We start from the raw sequence: 8,070 nt of genomic DNA on the forward strand, positions 1-8,070 counted from the left end.
TCACATCGCCATCTTTGTCCTTCAACCGCCAATGCACAAACGGAAGACGCGTACAATGCGTTCCGCTGACTATGGCTGTAGTAACACCGACTACTTACGTGCCAAGACAATTCAGGTGTTCTAAAAACGTGGACAGTCCTAGTCCCAAGGTGACTTCTCTCACCAGGTTTGCTCCCCAGGGAGTTATCCACACTTTAGTAAATCGAAAACTCACAATTCACCGCCATTTTGAAATATTATCTGCCCTCGAAGCTCTGAAAGTTACCTCTGCTGTGTTTTGCAATAGAAGAGATTTAAAGCCTCCATGGATGTTCACAACACACTCCGGCTTTTGTCTTCAATGTTCTGCGGATTTTAATTATTAAAGACGTGCATTTGAATTATAAATATTCTAGTTATACAGGAATAGGCAAAGCAGGCATATGGCCCGAGGCGAGTCCTCCATTATCCCTAACCCGCCTGCCTGCAGCCCGGCTTCCTTTATAGTCTTTCAATGTACAAAAAAAAAAAATAGACATTCTCTTAAAACCACCTCGTCTTCTCAACTGACACCATTGGGGTCCCCTCCCAGTCTGCAGAGCGGTGGGGGCGGGAAGGGGGGGCACCCCTTGAAGTTGATGTCAGGCTTGTCCCAAAATATAATAAAGTGCTACCTTGAAGCGTCACCACGCTCCCTGGAAGCCTTCCTCTGCCTCCTCCCTCCCCATCCTCACTGTCACAAATCACAGCAAAGGCAGCGCTTCTGAGCGCATCATTAACAGTGTCAGGCCTGCCTTGGCAAAGGCGGAGGAAAGGGGGGTACCAGAAGCCTCTGTTCTGCCAGCGAGGGGAGGTACAGGTGACAAGTCTGTCATCCCCTTCCCTCCCTCAGAAGTGACGAGCGCGGGGTACTGTCAGCGGCCTGCGCAGGCGGCGGCTGCTGCTGCAGGTAGGGGTGGGCCTAGCGCCTCGCAGGCCTGCCTTAGGCCTTCTCGTCGGCGGCGCTGGCTGTTGTTTACAGGCTCGCGGGATCATTAGACGCCACCACTCACGACTTGCTCGCTTGTTTGCATCGGGGACGCGGCTTGACATCCAAAGAGCGCGCGGAACTCGCCCACTCGGCGGCAGGCTGCGCGCGCCGCATAATTAATGCTCTTTATTTATAAGTTTCCCTAATCAGCGGGGAAGGCACTTTTTTCAGCGGTCTGCGCTGACAAAGGCGTTATCCTACACGTCAGATCTGACTTTTTCAAGCAACCAGCCCGCCACTTTCTTATACAAGGGGGGTAAGGTGGGGAGGCGCGTGCTACTAATCTTGTAGGACACGAAAGTTCCCCCTTCGGCTGCTTTCGATAGCCAACTTGTATCATCACATCACAGGCGGGCAACTAGAGCCAAATTTTAGAGGGGGCTGAAAAATATTTCGGGTGAGGCTAATTCTTCCAACCACAGGCTGTAAGAATGGGTGAACACACAACAAAAGCCTCATTTACAATTAAAGGTCTTTTAAAGACCTGTTAAGTACTCGGGTGCAGCTGCAATTAAGATGCTCGCCCGCGAAGACGTGTCAGCCCGGGCTGACACACGAGGGGGGGGGGGGGGCTGAAGCCCCGTGAGCCAATGGGTGTTGCGCGCCTGTGCATAGACACTTGGCGCGTGCTGAGACACTTTGCACGTGCGGAGACACCAGAAGGCCTTGTGGCATATTTACAAGCCCCTTGCGCCACTTTTGCGTCATTTTTAACATGGTAAAAGTGACGTACGGGTGGCGCTAGGGACTTGTAAATAGGCCCCCTTGTTTGGGGAGCTTGGGGATTTATGAGACACAAAGGGGCAGATTTACAAGACCTGACTCATCTCTGCATATTAGCAGAGATGCTTCAGTTAATTTGCGTCACACAAAAAACCCTTGCACCACCATGGATGTGTCTCATTCACAATGCAGAGCACCGTGGCGCAAGGATTGACAGATGCATCACGCGTCTGTGGACGTACAGGCAACGCATTGCTAGAGTCGTGTCGCAAGCATGATCCAACTCCAGCAATGCTTCGGAAGGCCTATTTCCATTATGCTGCGTCATCCTTACGCCTGCTTCAAGCAGGCGTGGTTTTGACGCAGTGGCATCGTAACAGTGACTCAGTGAAATATTGTAGATTGCACTGCGTCACTTTTACCAAGATTTCTCACGTCGGAACGCCCACCCTGCATACATTATACCTGATGCAGATATAATGTAGTGCAGGGCTTTGCAACGCGACTCATCTCCCTAGATGTGTCATGTTGTAAATATGTCGCAATGTGGCGCATTGTTTATGACGCAGCTGCATCACAAAAGTGATGCACCGGGGGCGTAAAAGTGTCGCAAAGGGCTTGTTAATCTGCCCCAAAGAATTTTTGAGTCTAAATCCATACTCTTGTCTTCTAAAGCAGGTTGTCTTAAACGAAAATCAGACCTTATTGAAATATATTCCTCAGTTATTGAGTTATAGCATCTCCATACTGTGCTATACTCTACTTGAAGTCTAATCCCTTAACCACCGCATGGAGTAAGCCTCGACTGCCCGCTACGGGCACTTCTGGCGAGAGAAATATAGAACATGAATAACTCCTCCATCCAAGTGGATATTAATACTCTGAATACTTGGAACACCAATCACCACAGCATCCACCATTAATCCTGCCCAGTAAACCACCCACTGTCCAGGACCTCTACTATACTAGTTGGATTTATAGAGCGCATGGCGACCCGCAGGCATCCCAGCAGCACTAGTAGGACGATACTGACTGTGAGATTGCTCCGTCGGTGGTTAGTTCTTGAATAACCAGAGGCCATATTATCAAGCATGGGCGATACATTGTCGCCCCTTTTATCGGCAGGAAACTGCAGCTGAAGCGGCGATAATGGGCTTGATAATATGCCCTTGTGAGAAGGACAGTTCATTGTTCGAAGTATGCAAAGCAAGGGCAAGGGAATTCCAAAGCTTAGAGACATTGAAGTTGAAGGTTACAACTTCCACTTCTTGTTCACCAAATAGATAACCGAGACCCTATATGTTTTTGAGGATCTGAGGACCCTCTTGGGGATGTGGGGGCAATGAGTGGATTCGAGGATCTGAGGACCCTCTTGGGGATGTAGGGGGCAATGAGTGGATTTGAGTATCTGAGGACCCTCTTGGGGATGTAGGGGGCAATGAGTGGATTAGTGGATCTGAGGACCGTCTTGATGATGTAGGGGGCAATGAGCAGATTCGAGGATCTGAGGACCCTCTTGGGGTTGTAGGGGGCAATATGGATTTGAGGGTCTGAGGACCCTCTTGGGAATGTAGGAGGCACTGAATGGATTTGTGAATTGGAGGACCCGCTTAGGGAATTAGGGGGCAATGAGTGGATTTGAGGATCTGAGGACCCTCTTGGAGATGTGGAGGCAATGAATGGACTTGAAACTCCGAGGACCCTCTTGGGGATGTAGGGGGCTATGAGTGGATTTGAGGATCTGAGGACCCTCTTGGGGATGTAGGGGGCAATGAGTGGACAAGAGATAGGTGGTCAATGAGTTTGGAGTGGTCTGTGTCACATGCATGAGGCCTTCAATTTGGTTCTTTGTGTGACTGGTAATCAGTGTAGGTCTCCCAGACCTTTCCTGAAGGAAGTGTGTCTTGGTATTTTTAACAAAGTCTGTGCAGGGGTGAGCTACATGACTTGTAATTTGTAAATGACTGCTTTGGGCGCACCCGGGTGGAATGAAGTCCCGTAGTCCAGATGGGAGAGTAGCAGAGCCTGAACCACCAGCTTTCTGGATGTCGGAACTAACAGGTGGAGAATTTTGCAAGGAATTCAAAGGATTCCAATGCAGCAGGCAGAGAGTTTGGTGGCCTGGGTTCCCATTGATAGAGTTTACTCCAGCCATACACCCAAACATTTTAAAACTGTTTTGGGGACAGGGGGCGAGCCAAGACAACCCAGCCAGCCCAGGGACTGTTGGGGGTTGAGATTATGCGCTAAGATTATCAATTTGGCTTGTTTCGGTGTAGCATGAGGCATGATTCAACCCCAGACAAGGACCCAGGGTGGGAATTGCTGGGTCCTGGTCTTGGGTTAACGAAAATTCCCGTTGGGTATCATCCACGTAGGACACAATGGAGATTCTGATTTGTATTACAATGAATGCATATATAAATTAAAAAGCGTGGGACTCAGGGATGATCCCTGCAGGACTCCACATGTAAGAGGGAAAGTGTCTGAGACGCAGGACTTGTCAAATACCTGGAAGGGTCTGTCCTTCAAAAAAGAACAAAGCTGGTCCAAAGCGATCCCTGATACTCCAGAATGTTGATTCCTATTAAGGAGGATGCCATGATTAATAGTATCGAAGGCAGCTCTTAGGTCGAGGAGTATAATGGCAATGGTACAGGTTTGATCAAGTCTCCATTTTGAGTCCTCCACCACTGCCAGAAGGGCCGTTTTGGTGTTATGTTTGGGTCGAAACCTTTTTGGGTGGGGTGAAGGACATTGTTGGATTCAATAAATTCCCAAAGATGCTTATTTACGTGTTTCTCCAACTCTCTGCTTATTCCTGGGAGGTGTGAGATGGGTCGGAAGTTTGCCGGGCAAGCAGGGTCTAGGTTAGGTTTGTTGAAAATGGCTTTGACCATGGCATGCTTCCATGCAAAGGGTACCACTCCCTTCTTTAAGGACAAGTTGACCATATCAAGCAGAATGGGAAACATATGTTGCACACCTCGGGAGAGAATCCGGGGTGGGGTGGTTGAGAGGGGAGACTGATTTAACTGAGCTAAATAGGGTGATAAAGTTTCCCAGAGACCGGGAGGGGAATTCTAGGAGAGCACTGGTTCTGCTTTCCTTGGATGCCATTATGGAGGTAGGGGTCTGAATCTCCCTAAGCGATTTGCAAAGAGCGGTAGATGTGTATTATTTTGATTTAGAATTATGTGGCCCGATAGTTGCACCTTGAATCCGAAGGCTCAGTGTACGGGTCATTGGGCGTAGGGTCCAGCAACGCTTTTGTGATTTTGAACATCTCCCTAGGGGAGTTTGCTGCCCCATTAATTCCAGTTTTGTAATGGGTGGCCTGGGAAGTTTTCATTTCCGTGTGATAAGTCCACACAGTTTCACGCTATGTGATTTTGTTAAGTTCCCCATGCCCTTTCTGCTATTTTGAGCTATTTTGTAGTGGTTGCAGGTAGGGGGGTGTACCGGTAGGAAGAGTTACTTTTGTTTTTATGAGTTTGTGTTGGAATAGTTTGACCTTAGAAATGGTTCAACCATTCTGAGATGGTGTTGTTAGCATCATGTGGGTCTGGGCCCAGAACGGTTAAGGTTTTGCTCAGTGCGCGTTTCCATTCTTCTTGGTTAAGCTGGGACAAACTGAGGTCTTTCCAAGTAAACAATTTCGAGGATTGAGATGGGCTGGGGGTATCCAGGTGCACAGGGTTCATGAAGTGTTCAGACCAGATAATAGTTAGGGGGTCTAGGACCTGTAAATAGGGTAGTTAGAAAAATGGGAATATGCAAATGTCCCTTTTAATGAGTGGCGCCTTGTACTCTTTGGGCAAGTTAGATGGCTGCCAGGTCTTGCAGGGGACCTGCAGCTAGGGTAGCAGAGGACTCCTCGAAGTGTAGATTGAGATCCCCCAACACCGCTGGGTGGGCTTTCTTAACTGCCAGGTTGGCCTGGACCTCTGGGGTGATCTGGGTAAATTGACCTGCAGAGCCAGGAGTGCAGTAGATGAGCACTTCCGAGACGGTGAATGTGGGAGACAAGGAAATGGTGAATGGTAAATGTCATGCTTCCACAGTTAGGGGCTTGTGGAGGTTCAATCAGAAAAAATAAATGTGTTTTTAGAATGATTGGAAGCCCTCCACCCTTCCTGTTCTCTTTTTCGCTATATGTTATTTAATAACTAGGCCTGGGCGGTGAGCTCCGCTCCGTTCTCAGAGTTTGCAGAGATTTCTGCACTCCGCTGAGCTCGCGCAGTGCAGAAAATTTTGCTCCGCGTATTGCAGCATAATTTTTCCCCCGCTCGCGAACGGTAAGTTCAAGAGCTGCTGCTCGGGTAGAATTTCTACCCAAGCAGCAGGAAGACCAACGCGAACGGCAGTTTGCACTGCCACTTGCGGAACTCCACAGAGTTGTTTTGTAACTTTTCGGAGTTTCGTGTAGCACAACTCCATGAACTACGCCCAGGCGGCAGGGCAAGGGCAAAATCTGGTCCTGACTCCTCATGGAGCCAGGTTTCGGTTAGATAGATCCTGTCCAGTTTTTCCTCTTCCAAGAGAGCAAAGATTTCAGCTTATGGAATGGTAGGGATCCACAGTTTAGTAGGAACATTTTCCATCCAGGCCTAGCAGGGCTGATGCTCCTGGGTGAGGGATTTGCTGGGTGGCGGAAGGTCCAATATTTACACATTAAGTTTGCGTTGGAAAGATTGATTGAATGGAGACATTTCTCGTTGTAGGCCCCCCTTAGTGGTTGCATTTGCTGAGCCAAATATGCGATCTTATTTGGGTGGGTAGGAGCAGGGGTCCTGGCCACTGGTCCTGTTTGGACATGGACCCGCGCAGGCAGGCTTTGCTTTGGGTGCCTTTGGCGTGCAAGTATCGCGACCGCGCTTCATGAAGGAGTTGCTTGTAGTTTGAGCAGCTGGAGTGCTAACCCAAGATGGCGTCTCTCAGCGTGCTTGAGCCACTCCCCACCACCACTTAGGCTCAGAAGGCAGCTTTGGTTAAAGTGAGTATTCGTGCCATGAGAGCACTCTGCCAGACGCAATACATACAGAGCAGGTAAATATATAAAATGCGGTGAAAGCGCTCTAGCAGTGCTGTGAATATGGTAAAACTAACTTTTAGAATCACAGATTCTGCCTTGGAGGTGAAAATTCGTTTTTTTAGGCAATAAAACAGTAATAGTCCCAGGAAAGAATTACTGCCTGAAGCGTACGTTGGTCTGTAGAGGTGTAACTAGAGAAACGGTCTCACAATTGACCTAATGCCCTTTTAACATATATGAAAATATTACTGGAAGATGGCCCAGATATAGGCCCCTAACAGGGAGTGAGGGCTATAAAAAACAGCTTTGACAGGACACCTAGCAAGGTAGCAATTCACTGGGGTGTGCAGATGCCACCATTAGATTTAACATCTGTTCCTGGCTTTACCTCTTTACCTAAATATGGTTAAAATAAACAGTGAATCATACATTTTGCAGGGTCAACATTATAGTGATATTTCACTGAGAAGGTAATCCATTGGAATCACTGCCACCCAGGTGTGTTGTACTGGGCTAGTTCGAAATGTGGAACAAGGACACTTTTTTATTTTGCTAGCCCACCCGCTTGGCTAAGGTGTGTGCTTGTAGACCGTTTAGTATGAGTAAAACCGAGCTGTTCCATTTGGGCATTCAACTGGCACATCAGGACAGTAGTTTGTGTCCATCCTGTATTGGGGGGGGCTCCTCCAACCAGTCTAAGGGAAAGATGTACAAAACATTTTTGTGGTCAAGAATGGCCTGATTCAGGGTTTGCAAGTGCAAAAAAGCTTTTTGCATGCACTAAACCCATTTCAAGAGTTCATAAACTTTTTCCATCTCCTAAAAAGGGTTTAAGCATTGATAAGGAGTTCCTATTTGGAAGTGGAGGATTACATGTGTCCCTTCCAAATACCGGTTCCTATCCATATATATCAATGGTTTGAGACCGAAATAAGGGTTGTAAACCATTGAATAGTTACTGCTCTCCAATTTGGGGTGGTAATGCATAAGCAAAAGAGGAAGGGTCCCCTTAGTGTCTTGCTCTTTTTGTTCATTGCAGATGCAAATAATAAAAGCAGAGGCTGTGCTGGAAAATGAATCACACCGAAAAGCGGTAATCTTGGCTCAAAGATATTATGATCGCTTTCAGGTAAATCAGATGTAAAAATTATGTGGCAGAAATTGTGTTGAAACATGCAGAGATTCTATTTTTTCTGCAATGACCTATAGCATGGAAAAAATAAACATGTTGCCATAAATATCTCCTTTCTACTGATTCCTTTTCATTTTAGAAAAGCATATCAGTAGAAGGAAAATGCAGATC

Source organism: Lissotriton vulgaris, chromosome 9 (assembly GCF_964263255.1).
Source record: "Lissotriton vulgaris chromosome 9, aLisVul1.2, whole genome shotgun sequence".
Taxonomy (NCBI): Eukaryota; Metazoa; Chordata; class Amphibia; order Caudata; family Salamandridae; genus Lissotriton; species Lissotriton vulgaris.